This window comes from Mytilus edulis, chromosome 14 (genome assembly GCF_963676685.1).
Source record: "Mytilus edulis chromosome 14, xbMytEdul2.2, whole genome shotgun sequence".
Lineage (NCBI taxonomy): Eukaryota > Metazoa > Mollusca > Bivalvia > Mytilida > Mytilidae > Mytilus > Mytilus edulis.
This window is the reverse complement of record NC_092357.1, coordinates 8,820,844-8,841,868: the sequence shown is the minus strand read 5'-3', so window position 1 is coordinate 8,841,868 and position 21,025 is coordinate 8,820,844. Positions and strand designations below refer to the sequence as shown.

The 21,025-nt window shown below is 32.3% G+C and overlaps 1 pseudogene; it reads right to left on the bottom strand.

Annotated features, from left to right (window-relative positions):
• Window positions 1-5,855, bottom strand: part of LOC139503956 (cardioacceleratory peptide receptor-like) — a 63,934-nt pseudogene extending 58,079 nt beyond the window's left edge.
• Between the last annotated feature and the right edge of the window lie 15,170 nt (window positions 5,856-21,025).

Here is a 21,025-nt window from a genome sequence, read left to right as displayed (position 1 = left end):
AATCGTTTCTATACTGCAGTTATCAAAGTTAGTCAATGAAGCCATTTACATAATATTTTCCTTACCTAAATAAATTAACATTATAAACCACATTTATGTGTTTCATTATAATTGACACTAAAACGAGAACAATTGTTCCAATGCAATCTGAAACCTTCCAAACGTTAAAATCCCTGTTTAATAAATGGACTCTCACGTTCCTAGATGTCTTCGGAAAATATCTTATATTAAAGATTTAATCACCACAATTTCAATCAGTCAATGTAATCTGTAAATACTAAAGTATCAGACATCAGCTATTGACTTCCTTTATCAATGGACATTAATACTGTATAAGACATAGCGATAGAGAAAATTACTATCCTTTAATTAGTAATATTATCATGCACGGTCTCAACAAAAAGTGTACGGAAATACCCCAATCGAATTAAAATAAATTCTCCGCAATTGCTCCGTTTTATAGTCGGTTCTTTCAATGTCGTACCTATCCGAGCAGCAAGTGCGGAGAACTAATTTCAATTGCAATATAAGTGGAATTACCTTGAACTTATGTTTCCTGCAATAAATGTGGAAAATTATTTTCTTATTACAGTCTTCATATAAATGATCAGAGATATTGTAGGTTATTGAGACATTAACCTAACGAAAAAAGAATAATGTCTTCTGGGAGTTAAATAAAAGTTTAATTCATTTACTAATGCGAAACTGTGATTTAATCGAAAAAAAAGTTGGCGATGCCAAGAAGAATAAAAAGTTTCTTTATTTCTATGATAAAATCCTTTTGATAAACCAGGATGCTAAAACAATCTGTCGTTTATTACATGGTGTGGGACAAGTTACATATTAATGTCATGTGATATTTACCGTTTGACAATTCATAAAGACGCAGCAAGATGTAATCAAAGACTAAACTTCGACTCAGGAAATAATGACCTGATTTATGTAACAAGTTTTACAATTAAAATATATTTACAATTATAGATAAAAATGATTATGGCACTCTTTAAGCTGATTCCTGTATGTTTCGTGACATTTAAGTACAAGACAGTTATCAGAACACGGTTCGAACCAATGGTGCACATTGCATTTTTCGGAGAATTGAAAACCATAGTCATCATAATCCTATGAGGATACATGAAAACTGTTTATTGTACTGGAAACGCATTCTAAACAACACACTATAGAATGTTAGTGCAAACAGAAACCCAATCTTGTACCACAAATTTATAGTATGTAATCGATTGTTTCTCTTCGAAAATAAATGAGTTGTTTTTAAAAAATTGCTGAATTTTTAGAATAACTTTGTTATGCCTACGTAGATTTGATAATTTTGAGTTTTACTGTAATACAAATACGATTGTGTAGTTGTTGATGATCAGTAATCATTGTGACAATTTTATCCGTCGTTCATAGAGTAATAAGACAAGTTGTAAGTACACACGCAATAGTGTCTTCTTCCATTTATGTGTATAGTCCTATCATGTAATGTTGTCATTTTAATGTTATATTTGTCATTGTCATAAAAGCGGGAGGTTTGGCTTGCCACACAACCAGGTTCAACCCACTATGTATTTTAATTAAAATGTCCAGTACCAAGTCAGGAAAATGGCCATTGTTATATTATAGTTCGTTTCTGTGTGTGTTACATTTAAATGGTGTGTTTCTATTGTGTCGTAGTTCTCCTCTTATATTTGATGAGTTTCCCTCAGTTTTGGTTTGTAACACAGATTTGTCTTTTCTCAATCTATTTATGAATTTTGAACAGCGGTATACCACTATTGCCTTTATTTGGTATCAAGTAAAGATGGAGACTGCCTGGATCTCGTAGTTTGCAGGGACATTATAGTAATTGTTGTTACATATGCGATAGCGGAGTAGATTTCGAGTACAGATGGTCATTAATTTCCAGTAGTTGATGATTTCCTAGATTATTAGTAATCATTTTTTGCTTTCTTTTGTTTTGAGCATCACATCTCTATAAGAATCAACACATGTTATCTGTATAATCAGATCAATGGATTTAGAATATTTATAGATGTGTGTTAAATACTTTTTCAGCATGTCCGGGCATAATTAGAACTGTACTTGTGATGTTGGTTGTGAGTCAAAATGGCGACTCTTTCTACGTTGGTTTTACAGTCAATTTCAATTACAAATATGAATGTGTAGATGGTGGCGAGTACAGGTGGCGATTATGTCTTCCATACGCAAATTTGACGGTATTAAAATTGAAGAGCAGGAATATAAAAGGTATGGCAGCACTGTTGAGGGTGCCAAACTTTGTATAAAAGTATTTATAGCAGTATTGTGTTGTGAATATGGATCAGGTATATAATCATACACACATAATAGGTTAAAGAAGAAATATGAGCTCCAACAGAAAATAAAAGCTGAAAAAAATTTAAACAAAGATATAAAAATACAACATTTGCATACGTGAAATATATATAGACTTTTCTTTAAATGTATGAACATTGTTTGTCAAAGGTTTGCATGCATTTATTTCCATCGGAATTTCCCCTTTAAATAATCCGAGTATGTATTCTGCACAAGTTCCACGCGGAAAGGAATATATTTGTGTTTAAAAAATAACTTATTACCTAATTTTTAATGACATATCGCTATGTTCGCTACCCTGCTAAAAACTAACAAGCTTTTTAACAGACTATTATATATTGATAGTATATAAATAAAGAAACTAAAAAGGTAGAAACAAATGGAGGTTCTATGTGCTCGTTTTCGAGATACATTGTATAAGCCATTGAAAATTTTTGCGGGAAATAATTCTCTCTAGATTTTTCATATGTTTAACATTGGCACCTTCTTTGTTTCAAAAACTATGAAAAAATTACAAGAATTTTATATAATTTTGAAATATGGCTTTTTAACCTTATGTAATAAAATTATCAAAAGGAAAGTAGGGGTTATTGGGCAATTTCATTTAATGACAACATGGATAAAACCAGAGGATTCCGAAAATCTGGCAAAAAATCAAAAGATGGAGGGGCAAACATCCTTAATAAAGACTCAACTGTTTATTAAAAATTGGCGGGAAGTTCTGCACATGTCTGGAGATTATCATGAAAAGGAAATGTCTAAGAAAGATTTACAAGACATGCCATGTTTGCTCTTCTTTGTCTCTGTGTGTACGTTTGTTTTATTCAAAGTAATACACTCTAAAAAGGAAGTTTATTTTGTTGTTTGTTTGACCGTATGGTATATTTTGGTGATCCAATTATACATTGTATGTACCAATGTACGTAAACCTCAAGTTTAAGTAGTGTTCTATCATATTGTTTTTCCTGAGAGTACAAATATCATATTGATTGTTTTCCAATTAACTATATCTTGATTCCCCAAACACTTCCCACCAAAGTTAAAACTATGTGAATTCAGGAAATTACAAGGCAATAGTTCGGCCTTCGACAATGAGCAAAACCTGTACTGCATGGTCGGGTATAATATCATTATTCAATATTCCATTAATTTTACTTACCTAATACAATAACGAATGTCATTTTGATTGTTTTGATTTTAGCCTTTGGGATAACACCTCTAGAACTGCCGTTCCGTGTAACTTTCTTTTGATTTTGTTGCGGTACAGTCTGTCTGTCTGGAATAAATATACGGGAACATTGATAATATATCAAACACTAAATTTATTAATGTGATTGAGTGTTTTTCTTGTTCAAAGTACGATAATCGGGCTCCACATTTGTATTACCGCACAAAGGAAGACCAATAATATAATGCTATTGAAATTATATTGAATATGCTTTTTTTCTATTTCAATCTGTAATTAACTAAATGTTTGTACGTGTCTATTTGATGATGTATTATATTTTTTTGTAAAATTCTGTACTTAGTCTCTTGAATGGGTCAAATGTCGAGACTCTTTAAAAGAACGACGCTCATGATTCCACTGATTTTGTCTATTCGCTTGAAATATTTTCATTAGTTTAATATTTGTAATATTTTTGTAAGTCATAATATAAAGATTTGCAAATTCCTAATTTACTTATTGCGAAACTAATAGAAAACGATTTAAAACTAGGTTCTAAAGCCTATTTAACAACTGCCTGGACATAAAAAAATCGTGGTATGATTGCTTATGAAACATATATCTACCAAAGACCGAATGATGTGAAAGTTATCAAAACAAATCATCGTTCGACCTTAAACAACGCAAAAAACCCATACCACATATCAAATCATAAAAAGGCCCTAAATGACAAATCTGAAACCAAAGCAAACGAAAAAAATATTTATGTACAAACAATAAACTAAAGACAACTTTGATGAACAGCTACAAACTAAGCCGAATGAGTGAAGTTCCTCATACAGTAAGATGTGCCACTCAAAAAGAGTAGACTTTAAACAATGTTCGTTGTACTATCTTAGTACAATGAACATGAAGTTTTGATAATTTCTTGATCGTCTGTTTAAATTCAATGAAGAAAATCACAATTTTGGAGTCGTCCGGACCGTCATTATTTGACTTGTTTTTTTTTTAACTTGTATCCCCCCCCCCCCCTTAAGACCACATTCATGTAGCGTTAGTCAATACAAAATTAATCTCATAGTATATTATATACACCAACAAACGAACACTACTGCATTACAATGTGGCATGAGTGTCAATGAGACAACTGTTCATCCAAAAGTGACAATGTATCGATGTAAACAACTATATGTCAAAATACGACCTTCAGCACCGAGCTAGACTTATACTGACCAGCAAGCGACAAAGGGACACACACCTACTAGTGTAAAACTTTATACATGAAAACAAACGGTCTAATCTTTATATAAAAAAAGGGAAACGATAAACACTTATGAACTTATAAGTTAATTTTAAATTAGGTGTGATACCTTTGTTGATAATGATTTTTGGAGAACAGCCGTTAATGTAGGTATCATTACCCAAAGCAAAGTTCACCTTTCTCCATTAAACAGTTACTATGACAATATAGCAGAAGGCAATAATAACAGCTGATATTATGAAAACGGCAGCAGCGTTCAAAGATAGGTACACCTGCAGGTACAAAATGAAAACAATAAAGAAAAAACTATACATAATGAAAAAGTAAAAACACAAAAATACTGAACTCCGAGGAAAATTCAAAAAAGGAAAGTCAAAAATCAAAAGGCAAAATCAAAAGTCCAAACACATCAAACGAATGGATAACAACCTGACTTGGTACAGGCATTTTCTAATGTAGAAAATTTCAAACAGCAAAACAACAACACAGAAAAATGTTTTAAAATGCTTTCAAAATTTAATCTTTGACAGTTATCAAAAATATTTATGCCCTAAACATTATCTCGGTTACTTTTCAAATGAAGATGACAATATCATATTTTTTGTGTCAATATTATTACACATTTGACACTGAACAAACATAATTAAACCTTTAACTAAAACATATATGATACACTTTGTTAAGATAAAGAATAAGCGGTAAATTCCCATTGAGATCTGCTGTTGGTCAATTGTCGATCGATACACATAACAAAGAAAGTTAAACTCCAGATGACACCAGGATTAACAATGATAACGGTATGTGATATAATTAACTACGAGTTAAAATAGTCCCTGGACGTTACTGTTATTACTTGATATAGAAATACAAGTTATGTTGTCGTTTAATATTTGTTTCTATAATCTGAACGAAATAAACACATCTCGTATTATTTGTTATTTAATTTAATGCAAACCTCACATGATATCTTCTCAACGAGAAGACCATATGCTGACCTTTATATCTTATCTTAGGTTTTGGTTGTTGAGGTCCAAATCTTCGGAGGTCAAAATTACGAATACCACATTTGTTTCTCATGACGGTTACAGTCATTTGCCTTATGAAATTAATGTTGGGATTTTTATCTTAATATTTGAAGAAAAAACAACAATAATTAAGCTTGATTTATTCATAACATAAAACAAGTAAGAATATAGATATTTGCTAATATTGTATTTGTGTTAAAAAACATAACTCATGTTTATGGCTAACATTCCTTTATTTTATATAAATGATAATCATGATTACTAAAAAACATATGTATTTGATATAATTGTACCAAATTATATAGACGTTACCTCTTTCTACTTTTAATCAAATCTATCAAAGTTTTAATAATAAGAATTAACAAGAAAAAACACAACTGCAGGTCTGGCTATTTTTCTGAAGCAAAATGAAAATGGACAACAAGGTTGTATGCAAATGTGTAAAAAACAACATATATATTATAAGTTGCATGATTTTTCAATAGTTGTTAGTGGCTTTGAACTAGCTGTCAGTAACTGCGAGTACACTCATATCAGTTCTCAAAGGTTTTGTTTGTGAGGATAAACAAGCACTCGACCACTTCCGCTTTGTGTTTTGTTAGATGTATTTCGCTTTGTACCCATCATATGAATTAAGCTTTTTTTAACTGATTTTTATATTTAGTTCTTTTTTTGTACTGTTACACAACTGTCACAGGTAAGAGGGGGGTTGGGGTCCCACTAACATATTTAACCCCCCCCCCCCACACTTACTGTGTGTATGTGTCTGTCCTAAACTAAGAGCCTGTAATTCAGTGGTAGCAGTTTGTTGATGTGTTACATATTTGTTTTTCGTTAATTTTTTGTACATAGATGAGGCCGTCGGTTTTCTCGTTTGAATATTCACCATTCGGTGCCTTTTAAAGCTGACTACAATATATGTAGTATGGGCTTTGCTCATTGTTGAAAGCCGTACGGTGACCTATAGTTGCTAATGTATGTGTCATTAGGTCTCTTTTGGAGAGTCTCATTGGCAATTGTACCACATCTTCTTATTCGTAATCCTTTTTATCACACGATCGAAGCTATGTTAGTATATTTGTAACACTCAGAAACGTGTCCTTCCCCCCAAACGTGTCCGAAACTCCCAAACGTGTCCGATACTCCCAAACGTGTCCACATCGACGTCACTGAACTGCAAAACATGTCTAGTTGTAAAAAGGGCGTCAAAGCGTGTCATTTGTATTATTTAAACGCCTAAACGTGTCCATTTTTTAATAAACACCCATACGTGCCCAATCCGTCAAACGTGCCCAAATCCCCCAAAGTTGTCCTATAATATAAAGGGAACTAAAAGATTGTTACACTGATATTCCGTAAAAATAAAACTGGCCTTTTCCGCTCCAAAAAAATATAATTTAATTCCGAGTTACGATTAGTGTAGATTCCTAAAAACCGTAAAGTGTAAATTCTTATAACTGTACACAATTCATTTAGGCCTAATCCCAAATTCCCGGAATAATTAAGGTACAATCCAAGAGTTCTGGCAAATATTCTTCCACATCTCATTATATAACTTATCCAAAGTATGTTGTCGTCCTGTCCATGCATGAAATATTTGCAACTGGACGTAATGTCTCTTGATTGCGTGTATTTAAGTGATGCTCGAAACTAAAAGTTCATAATATAAAACCTTACTACCAGTTTTTACTAAGGTTTATCCCGAATAATCGTAAACAAATTTAGGCCCAATCCTAAATCCCCGGTATTATAATAAAACTTATGTATAGTATTTATTGTTAATATGATATCGTTCAAATAATGCATGAAATATTTGGCACTGGACTTACAATGTATGACTTTTGTTTGTATGTCTTCACTTTAGTAGTGATCCTGATAACCAGTTTATGATTTAAATATCTTTTAAAATATCAAAACTGTTGAAAAAAGGGAGCCAATTCTTTTAAAATCCTACCGTGCAGTATTCGCGGATTACAGCTGATTTCCTAATGCTTGCAAAGTAAAACTTTGTTTGGCTTGCTTGCTTTGTTTGTGTAATTGTTAATACAAGCTTTGTAAATAAGATTGACATCTTTAAACAATATGTATAGGCATAGTTTAACCTAAATAAATTATATTTGAATTTAATTTGGTGCTATCTTATGGTAAACGCTTAATCCAACTGAACTAGAATTGTTTGTACATGTTTGTGCGCTCTAAACGAGCATAATACTTGCAACTGGACTATAAGCAATTTCAGTCAAAAGTCGATTTATATGTTACAGATTAAATTTGCAATAACAACCGGCATTGAACCAACTAATACTAATAAATGATCACTTCATCAACTGTGTCCCCCATTATAGAATTGCCGTAAACGTTATTGATTTTATTCATGTATTAGCGCTAAAAGACGTGAGACGTCCTGGCGTTAAATAGTGGACACGTTTTGGCGAATAACAATTATCGGACACGTTTGGGGGTTATAAAATCAGACACGTTTGGGGAATATTGGATATTACGAACACGTTTAGGGAGAATAGACACATTTGGGGGAATCGGACACGTTTGGGGGACAGGACACGTTTGAGAGTGTTACATATTTACCTGCCACATCCAATGTTTGGTAAACTCCATTTTACAAAATTTCATATTTTGTTCTTCTTTGACGAAAAACAAAGAAACATTGGAAATACAAATAAAGCAGCAAAGATCCAAGCTTAGGCTACTATGTCCAGCTTTTACCTGCAAAAACATAAATACAAATGTACAAAGTATAATAATTTGTTGATGTCAGTTTTTGACATTTTTGTCAATTTAGTCCATTTGTTTTGTTCACACATCGTTATCAATATAATATATTTTTTAAGACTGTCGTACAAGTGAGAGGTTTATATAGCTATTAAACCATTTTTTGGGGGTTAAATTGAACAATACTTAAACCAGATAAATATCATGTATAGAAAGAGGATTTATTTATTTGAGACGGTAGTAGCGGAAGTTATTTTCTCCTAATCACTTCGAATTTAATTAAACACACAACATTCACAATTGATATTGGTTTCCATGAAAGTAAATAAGGCATATCGTTATTTTTTTTTTTTGTAAAATATTTTGTTATATTGCTCAATCGGAAAAAATACAGCATATCCTAATTTTTATATAGAATTTGGCAAGTATATGGGTAAACAAGATAAAAAAAAATATTATACTAGTGCATATTCAACAACAATATTGAAACATGCACGAAGAATTACATCAACAACCATCAAAATACAGCGTACGTGTACAAGGTGTAGGATAACTAAGATGATTAAAGCTCGAAACACAAAGTTAAGGTTGGCCAGCTAATACAAGAAGTTCCACACGTCTGCCTTTGACATGCTATCGCCTCAAGCCTTCCCATACTACGGAATAATGAGGGGGAAATTACAGAATAGAGAAAACTGGATAAAAAAATAAAACATAAAGAAAATGAGATGTTAAAATATAAAGATATAAAAATTAAAGAAAGTGTACAAAAACAAATAATAAAGAGAAATAGTCTAGAAAATACTGAAATGGAGTCCCCCTCCCCAGAATTTGTCGCGATAAAAGGGGGCTTTTCTCCTCGAAGGAACGGGGATCATACAGTAATACAGTCTTAATTACGTTATTAGTAGGTTATTTATGATGGTGATGTTTATCTGATTAAATAATGTTACTGCAGATTTAGAAAAGAAGAAAGAAGATTGATGAATAGTTTGACGACAAAATAATCGGTTCTATGCTTTTAGTCAATACCTTTTTAAGGTCTGTCATTTAGTCATGCAGTTATATTGGGTTTAAATCTCAATCCATCAATAAAAGTTAAAAATATCACACTTTATCAAATCCTTTTATTTGTTTAATGTTACTGATCACTACTCAGTCATATACTGCACAAATTAGATATGAAATACATTATAGTGTTATCCTGAACATAATTATTTGAAAGACATCTAATATTTGTTAACTGCTTCTGGTCTAAACATGCAACTGCATTTACAATAACCCAGACAAAATGACACAATATCAAAAGTATATACCCGGAAGATGGATGACATAATTAAAATCAGACATGGCGAACAACTACTGGAATACTTTGCAACAAAGTGAAATATGTCTGAAATAAATTTTTAGGAATCTCCTAGAGTAACTATGCCATGTTTTACAGCTACTTTTATCTATGAGAGTCTTTGATTGGTTAAAACAAGAAAGCATAATGGTCTTTGCAATAAAGAGACCTTTGTCTCAACTGAACATTTATTAATTTCCTTGAGTGTTCAGACCGCTAGTTAATGATATCATTACTATGAGAGTCAGAATGTGTTATATAGAGAATAATGGTATACAAGTGAAGAATGAGTGGCAAACAAAATAGTAAATATAGAAAAATAGAGAACATCTTCCTATATCTACTAACATATAAAGAATATATAATAATTGACAACAAAGATCACTGTTCAAAGAAATTGAAGTACACAATGTATAAGGAAATAAAGGACCTCCCTTTTTGGACCTTGATATATGATACCTACCATTTGCCGCTCTATTTAGTGGACGGATCACTACACTGAGTCGACCAATGAGAATGCTGAAGTGCAAGTTGACATAGCCTGTAGAAACTCGACTATCTTACATCCGGGATCCAGTGTTTCCCACGTGATAGTGATCTTCGAGATTAGATCGGTAAGTACCAGGAAGATCCCTACCATTAGATCTGAAAAATATTATATCAAAATTCTTTGATAACAGCGGTAAGTGAAAACAACGGCAACTTTGTTTTTGATATTGACTTTATCAACAAGAATACCAAACGAGCGCGCTAGTGCGAGCTTTTTTCTTTTTTTTTTTATTCGGCAAATTGTTTTGACTAGACCTTTATTTTGGTAGAGAATATAAAAATAAAATAAATTTGTCAGCAAAACTATTTTGTTGGTGTACGAAACGTTGAGATAGTTGTTCTCAAAATTGATGGTGCACTGATATGCGACTTCATTGCCTTATATTTTCAAGTATCATGTCCTGTCCATGGTAAGTAAAATATTACAAATTAAGATCAAGGGAAGATGCACCTACTGCCGATAAAATGTAAACACAGGGACCCTTGTGTAGACTTCCCTGGGTTATACAAGGTAAATCTTACTCAGGTGATTTTCAATAAATGTATTTCAAGTCTTAGAAAAAAAGAAAAAGAAAACACCGGGTAAAGAACTATTCTACAAATAAATAATTTACAAAAAGAACCCGATCAACCTGCGTGAAAAATACACCGTCATAGGGCAAAACATGTCAAATAATCGACAAATTGTAATAATTGATATTAGTTATCAAAGGTACCAGGATTTTAATTCAACATAACAGTTATTACAACAATTAGTTTCGTATTTGTGCTTTCTTATAGAAGATGATGTGCGAGTGATGATAATTATTTATTATGTGTTGGATAAATTGGACCGATATTTACAGCTAGAAGGTGAATCACTCTTATAATTGATTATTACATTACTAGTTAATTCAGTGACTGGTGGACAATAAGGAAACTTTCCTGACGGTTTACCGATTGAGTTAATGTTTGTTTGATTACTATCTTTGTTAAACATGACAGACTTAATTTCTGGAAAGGAACTAGTACCTTGACCTATAATGGTTTTACTTTTATAAAGTGTGACTTTGATGGAGAGTTGTCTCATCGGAACTCATACAACATCTTCCGATATCAAGTAGTAACATTCCTAATTTGTACAGTGACCTCTTAAATTTAACATTTGTGTTGCATTTTAACGTTGAGTCGTTTGTGTTTTCTCTTATTTTTGAGATATTGAGATCAGACGTGGCACGGTACTTGTCTATCCCAAATTCATGTATTTGGTTTTCTTGTTATATTTGTTATTCTCGTGGTGTTTGGCTGATGCTTGGTCCGTTTCTGTGTGTGCTACGTTTCGGTGTTATGTCGTTGTTCTCCTCTTATATTTAATGCGTTTCCCTCGGTTTTAGTTTGTTACCCCGATTTTGTTTTTTGTCCCTGGATTTATGAGTTTTGAACAGCGGTACACTACTGTTGCCTTTATTTACATATTGACAATTAAATTGATAATGGATAATATGTCAAATAGACAACAACCCGACCAAAAAAGCAGAAAACCAACAATGGTCGCCAATGGGTATTCATCATAGGGACATAGCGAGAAAATTCCGCATCCTGAGATGGGTTTCAGCTGGTCTCTGAAAACAATGTAAACTAGTTCACCGAGAAAAAGGACGCCTCTCTAAACTTCGAAACATATACATAAACCAAAGAACAGAGGTTTCTGAATTGGGCTAACAAATTAAACACGTTTTTCCAGATCTTAAACTTCCCTTAGTACCTGTAGCATATGTGGAATACAAAACAACTATACAGCAATACGCACAGTAAAACTCAGTTCAAAAGAAACCCAAGACTTATTTGTTTTTCTTTTCTTTTCTATTTCAAAACATAATTAGCTTTGACGTTTCTTTTTGGTTCTACAACATTACAATGCAAATGTTTGAAATAGCAATTAGATGTGCAATGAATTATAGTTAGGATGTTGCTATTATATTTATTTTTTTAAATTGTTGTATTAGGCATGTCACTTTATATGCAGATCTCAGTTGGTTAAAATCCTATCCGATATTAACCGTCAGCTTATTAAGAAGACAGCCGATATCAACTATATTGTATTCCTTTTTTTCTAATTTCGGTTTTTGGTTGCCCCTTAGGTTATCATACATCTCAATAATCTCTTCACACGATTGATTTTCCAAGATTAATTCCCTCGCTTATTTTTGTTGTCAACCATATACTTCAGAATAAGTAATAGCATGTTATGACAAGAGACACTGTAATTATACAAATAACGATTAAAGGACATCTTATTCCCAAAGCTGGTCATAACAAGTCTTAGTAATCAAATGAGATAGTGCAATGCTTTATAAACACAGTCATATATATAACTGACAGAAGTAACGAGGGAATTACTTCATTAAACAACTGGTCAGCACACGAATTACTTCTTTTGCTATTTATATTAAAAAAAAACACAAATGGTCAGCATGCAGTTCTCTTCTTTCGTTATAACGTTACAACATATACGCAATGAGCAGCACACGAGTTTGTTTCTTTCGAGATTTGTTTACGCCATAAAAATATGGTCAGGACACGAGTCCTTGCTTTCGTTTTGAAATAACGACACATAAAAAGATGGTCAGAACACGAGATTGTTCTCTCATTGTTACCTTACGACATATAATGTTTGGTTATTACTTAGCGACGTATACAGTCAGCACACGAGTTTGTTATTTCGTTATTACGTTACGACATACAAATAAATGGTTAACCCACAAATCCGTGCTTTCGTTATTTTTATTAGATAAATAAACAATGGTCAACAATCAAGTCTGTTCTTTCGTTATTACTTGACGACATATAAACAAATGGTCGGCACACGATTCAGTTCTATGGGTATGTCATTACGGCACATAATCAATGATCAGCACACGATTCAGTTCTATGGGTATGTCATTACGGCACATAATCAATGATCAGCACACGATTCAGTTCTATGGGTATGTCATTACGGCACATAATCAATAATCAGCACACGATTCCGTTCTTTGGGTATGTCATTACGGCACATAATCAATGTTCAGCACACGCGTCCGTTCTTTGGGTATGTCATTACGGCACATTATCAATGTTCAGCACACGCGTCCGTTCTTTGGGTATGTCATTACGGCACATAATCAATGATCAGCACACGATTCCGTTCTTTGGGTATGTCATTACGGCACATAATAAATGATCAGCACACGATTCCGTTCTTTGGGTATGTCATTACGGCACATAATCAATGATCAGCACACGCGTCCGTTCTCTTGTAATTACTTTACTATACGACATAGAAACAAATGGCCACCACACGCTTCTGTCCTTTCGTTATCACTATACGACACATAAACAACTGGCAAACACACGAGTCCGTGCTTTTATCATTACTAGCGTAATTTACAGTCGGATATCCAATTTAAACAAATGATGCTGTCGTTTTATACAGTGATTTGTAATGGTGGTCATTCGTCCAAGTTGGTATGTGGTATATATATACAACTCGTCTAAACATCAACCCAACAATGTTTGATCTGTATTCTTCCCTCGCCGGGATTCGAACCCATGCTACTGTGATATCGTGACACCAAATCGCCTGCACTGTCACGATATCACAGTAGCATGGGTTCGAATCCCGGCGAGGGAAGAACCAAAAATTTGCGAAAGCAAATTTACAGATCTAACATCGTTTGGTTGATGTTTAGACGAGTTGTATATACATTATGTACACAGCCATGTATCACCATCATTAATGGCGATCCGATGGATACATCTGTTGTAGAGTTGTCACTGACTCAGACGTACTTATATATATACTCATTTCATAAGCAATCATATTTACATATGTCCAACATATATTCCAAAAGGTTATGTGGGTTGGTGTATTTGAATAATATCATACTTAAATCTTAACCTTAACGTACTTCTTTGATAAATAAAGCTTAAACACGAATTTTCAACGTAGTAATCTGGCAATAGTTCACATATTATTATTATAATATATGCGTTTATAAATAAATAGGTAGCTTACTAAATGCAGTAATGAAAGATCAATGAACAATCTAAATTCTAATACAAAGTATGAAATTAGTGAATTTATTTTCAGTGGGAAGAATTTGTAAAGATTAAGTATGTTGTCCAATCCTCTTCTTTCAATACACGTTTGATATTTGAAGAATACAGTCGACATTGCAATTATAGATACCACACTTCATGTTTTTATTATTACGTTCATAGATATAAGAAAATGTGGTATGAGTAAACCACTATAGGTCAAAGGACGGTCTTCAACATTGGGACTTGGCTCACACCAAACAGCAAACTTTAAAACGTTCCAAACAATGACAAGTGTAAAACCATATAAACAGGGAAACTAACGGTCCAATTTATATAGATAAAACAAAAAACAAGAAACACTTATGAACATTATGAACGAACAACAACCATTGAACATCAGGTTCATGTATGTTACCAAGTTATACGTTTCATTAAATGTATCTTCTCTGTGAAGGTTGTACAACTATATGTATGTTTGTTATTTATGAAGTTAGCTATCTCATTGAAAAGTATAAAAACAAAAATACCGAACTCCAATAAAAATTCTAAACGGACAGTCCTTAAACCAATTGCAAACTCATAAGTCAAACGAATGGGAAACGACTGTCATATTCCTGATTTGGTACAATCATTTCCTTATTTAGAAAATAGTCAATTAATTATGAATAAGGTGTGTCAATGAGACAACGTTTCATTCACGATGTAAAATAAAAAGTAGTATACCGCTGTTTAAAATTCATAAATCGATAGAGAAAACGAAATCCGAGCCACAAAGCAAAACCGAGTGAAACGCATCAAATATAAGAGAACTACGACACAACAGAAACGCAACATTAAAATGTAACACACACAAAAAACGAACTATAATATAACAATGGCCATTTTCCTGATCTGGTGCAGGACATTTAAAGAAACAAAATGGTAGGTTCAACCTGGTTTTGTGGCATGCCAAACCTCTTTCAAAGGCAATGTAAATTATAACATTAAAATGACAACATTACATGACAGGGCTACAATACAAATAAATTGAATAAAATATAGGACAAAGAAACAAACATTAATGCGTCAAATGCGCGCCACATCCACACAAGACAAACCAGCGATGCTCAGATTAAAAAAAGTTTAAAAGCCTAATCAAGTACAAAGTTGAAGATAACCGAGGGACAAAAGTTCCAAAAAAAGTTGTGACCAATACGTCCAGGGTAATCCGCCTGGGACAAGAACATCTTATTATTTAGAATAATTCATACTTTTGCAAACAGTAAATTTTATAAAATGACTATATAATAGATATACATGATAAAAATGAAGTGGTGACTAGCTACAGAATACAAACGGATACATTACAAAAATACTCAGCCGTGTTAGCCAAAGCCAGTGCAAAGCACAAAGTACAAAGTGACATCACGTTTGAATTTTTCAGACGAGTTCCCAAATTAAGAAAGAATGTGGATGAAATTCAAGATTAGATTTGTATGACTTATCTAACATTTATTAATAACAGTGAAAATTACAATACAAATAAATATCAAATTGTAGTAGTAATTAGATAATTACTTGTACTGTCTAGCTATGTCGGTGTTTCTGCTGAATCGAACGATAAACCAAATATATCGTGTAAATTTCGTTGATCCAAACTTAAATCTAATAAATGAACTGGATGATTTATTATCTTTACCTATCACAGGAATACAACAGAAAAAATAGGATTTACAACTGCAAACGTTAAGACATGTGACAAAATCCGATGAGAATTACAAATATAACATCAAACTTATGTACATGTAAATGAATTGAGGATGGAAAAGTAACGTGACACGTCTTATAGCAATGCGAATTCATACTCAGCAAAACAGTCACAATAAGTAACAGTAAAAAAGTGAACAAAAACAGCTCAAAGTAGGGCCTTCAACATAAATCTTTCTATCACACCGAACAGTAAGCTATAAAGGACCATGCTATGACTAGTTTACAACAATTCAAACAGAAAAACCGACGGTCTTATCTATCTAAAAAAAACGTGAAGCACCTATACACCACACCAAAAAACGACAAACATAGAACAACAGACTCTTGGTTAAAAATATTTGCATACAATGCAGCTAGTGTTAAGGTGTTAACAGGCGAGAACCTTCAACCTTAACATTTTATTTTGTCCCTCTTGAATAAACCCGGAGTTCGGTATTGTTGTTTTATTTTTATAACATATTGACCGCATTCAAAAATCATGGTATCATAAATCAATAGTTTTAATAACAAATCAGCATTAGCTTACTTTATAGGAAACAACACTTTCTTAATAATGTATAACTTTATATGAATGCCACTTATCCTACCGCAGCAATAATAGAAGTAAACTCTACAATTTGTATACAATGTAATTATACCTTGAGACTATAAGGAAATTGTTACACGACAACAAACATTAGTTACCTGTCAGAAAAATATGATATAATTTCCTGTATAGTGCTCTAATATTATCGCCTTTTTGAATAATAGTTCAAAAAGCCAAAGTTGCACGCAAACTGTTACCAAAATCATTGACAACATATATCTATCAACTTACTGACCTAACTGAACAATTGATCAGTTAATAACAAATCAGTATGAAGCACCAGTTTTCTTTTTTGAAAGGCACTTCTGATCATGAAAGCATTTTTTTTATCCCATTATCACTACAGAAATAATGATAGAAGTAAACTCGCCATGTAAATATTATGTCATCAAACCTTGAATTATACAAGACTTCTGTCCTGTTTGAATTATAGTCAAACAAGCCAACGTTATATGCAATATTTTACCAAAATATGTGACATTGCTCAAAACTCATTGGCCTCTTTCAACAATTCATCGGATCAAATATTATTACTTTTTACTAGCCAATCAGCATGAAGCACCAATTAACTTGTTAGACAGACACTTCCTTTCATAATTGGAGATCTCAAATTGATTTCATTTACGCTTATAGATTGAGGTGAAATCTACAATATTCATGCTATGTAATTAGTCCTTGAACTCTAAGATATATATTTTTAGTAATATTACGGTTTTTGGATTATAGATTATCAAGCCAAAGTTTAATGCCCAATTTATCAAGAACTCTTACATAGGATACCTAATGACTCATTGACCGTACTTTAGAATTCATCAAATCATAAATTATTTTGTTACAGACAATTAGCCTAAAGCACCAAATTCCTTAAAGTTCAGTATTTTTGTGATTCACCGCTTTCACTTGTTTGAAGGACACTTCTTTCAATATAAGGGGAGCTTTTATTAATTCCATTTAAGCTATCACAAAAAATATACACGTGAACTCTACAATGTTCGTACCATGTAACTAGTTCTTGAACTATATCAAAATTCATACTTTCACAAAAACAATTAGTAGCCTGTCAGCTAAATTTGATAGATTTTCATATCAAGTGGTGTTATATTAATGCCCTTTTGATTTAAAGTCCAACAAGCCAACGTTGCATGCAAACTTCTACAAAAATCTGGTACATATCTTATTTACTTAGAAATTGATTTCACTTAACAATTCCTCAGATCATAAACTACTTATTTATAGTAGCCAATTAGCGTTAAGCACCAATTTACTGCATGGTTGGAAAACATTTCTTTTCATGAAATAGGAGCTTAAATTGTTTCGACTTAAGCTGCTGCACCCTGATAAAAGAGAATGCTCTATTGTTCATACCATGTAATAAGACCTTGAATTATAACGAGATAGAAACATGACACATACTATTAGTAACCGGTCAGATACATTTGATATTTTCCTGTAAAGTGGTCTTATATATCTTTTCAACAATCAAGAACATAATTATATTTTAAATTGATAATTTCTAACATGTGAGTATTTTGTTACGAAAGTTGTCAAACATGAAACATAAAGTGTAGACTATTTAAAGTTAAGATTCATGAAATTATAACTTATTTTTATTCACGATAAAAGTGAACCAGATCAAAGTTATTACGGCTGCAAAGTACATTGCATCAAGACTTTATTGTTGTTATCAATCATATTAAATCTTTAATTTACCATCATTTGGTTTAAATAATTTAATTGTGAATACCTCATGTTGATTGATCAGACTCTACATGAAGCCTCTGATATTAATTCCCGGGTGATATTAACTGCTGATAACTAAAACGGAATGTTTACACACTCTAAGCTGAATATCAATTGTGAAAACTAGGAAACAACTTTCACAAAGAATATGAACATCCCGGTAGCCAGTTCTTACTGACCTGAAAACCCATGTATTGTTAGATTGAAATTGACACTTTACGTTCGTCTGTAATATTCTCTTCACAAACCAACAATTTGTTAAGCACTATTTGGTAGAATGCAATTTTTCATTTAATGAAATTAGAAGCTTTTCAGAAGATTCTCAATTTTAACTTCGAAGCTGCCTGTTACGCATATCATAAGCACATTGGATCACCGAACTACAGGCGTCAAACCAGTACACAATAAGCTTAACATTTTAAACAGTTGTATTGGTGATATATAAGATTCAGGAGGAACATATTTACCCAGAAGGTATCGGTTGATGCTTAATCACCGGATACGACTAACCATCTTGAACTTATAGACGTAACACACAGGGTGATACATGGAAAGCAGCGACTGTAGCATTTCTAGGGCATATTTATTTTAGCAGTGTGTTTCGACATAAATGACGTTTAACAGGAAATTTGAGAATTCTTTTTGTTGGTATACGTATATGCACTTTTTATAAAGTACTCAAGTCTTGACAGTGAATCCAATAATTGAAGAGTTGTTAATTTCCTGTTTTTTTTCAAAAAAATAACATAGAAACCAAACGATAGGATTTTGCTGACTAATAGCTCACCAAGTTGAAGGACAAGGTACGAGAACTTAATCATGTTTGTTAATGAGTGTGTGATGAATACATTTCCTTTACTGTTCATAGACTTTAGTGCAGTTAAGTCAATTAGAATAATTGTAGCTAAGCAATTCTAAACCAACATAATTTAGAACAGAATGGGGATGACCATAATCGCCAATTATCTTACAATACATCGCAAAGATGATTAAATGTCTGATATATATTGATGTTTCATACATTATACATCTACCAAATAAATATTTTCTCATTAATTTTTTCTTCATTCAGTTCTTTCAAGGTATATCTGTGATAACATTTCTCATAAAGAAGTTTGGTTAAACATATGTTTTTATAGGTTTTCATTAAATCGACAGTAAAACAAAGTGTAATGTATACATTTGTAATCATGTAATGTTTTAATGGTGACGATAATTTCGATTCATTGTGTAAAACTCTTTTAGACTATTTATACTACTACTACTTCTTTTATTTCTTATCATGGTATTATAATAGTAATATCATTGGTAAAGATTATTATCGAAAATTTAATACATTAGTGATAACATAATAAAATTGCCATTGGAGAAACATAACTATAATCTCAAAAAAGTAAATCTATAATCAACAAACTCCATGAAATGCATTTTCTTGAACTAATCATTCGATTAAATGTAACCAGTTTTATAAGATAATAAGCTTTCATCAATTTTATCAAGGACTGATTATATCTTTGATAAATCAAAGTACAATGTTGAAGTCACATTACAGCACTGAACAACTGTAAATGATCTTTTAATTGACTATATACAATGTAACAGGTACATTTCTTGTCATCTGATTGCTGTCATGCAGTGCAACTACATTTAAACACGTGTAATCAAAGTCAGAACAGATATTGTTAATTAAAAGATTTAAGTTCGTTTTATTGATATAGAATAAGACTAAAAGGACGCTATAAAAAAGAAAACATTTCGAAAGTCCCGTAGATACTAATGTTAACGTATTCCCAACATGTCTATATTTAAGAACTGCTCGATAATACAACAAGATAACGCAACAACAAAACAAACAATATCAAAAAGCATTTAAACAAAATTGAGATTAAAGCTCTTGAAAATCAAAGTCAAAGTATTATCGGAATTAAAGTAAACACAACACAAACTCCTAAAAAAAAGGGTTGATTTTGGTTAAGGAGGAACGGTAAGTTTTACTGTTGTCATTCAACTTACAAATAACAATAATATAGCCTGTTTCATATATTTTGCGTTCATCTTTCCACTGTTCTAAAACTTGTTGTGTTCTTTTCAGTAATCCGGTTGTTCTGTTTAAGCTCATACGGTTTGGTTGTGTAGAATGTTTTCATTTAGATATTTGGGCTTCATTCTTTCGATAGATACTGCTGTAGTCAATCCACTTGTATTTGTAGTATTTGTTGTTTTACCCATCTGATGAGTCAAGTCTTTTTCAACTGATTTTTGTAGTTCGTTTTTATGTTGTACTGTTACACCACTGTCCCAGGTTAGGGGAAGGGTTGAGATCCGCTTACATGTTTAAACCCGCCACATTCTGTATGTATGTGCCTCTCCCAAGTCAGGAACCGTAATTTCAGTGGTTGCCGTTTTCTTGTGTGTACATTTTGTTTTTCGTTCATTCTGTGTACATAAATTAAGCCGTTATTTTTCTCGCTAGAAT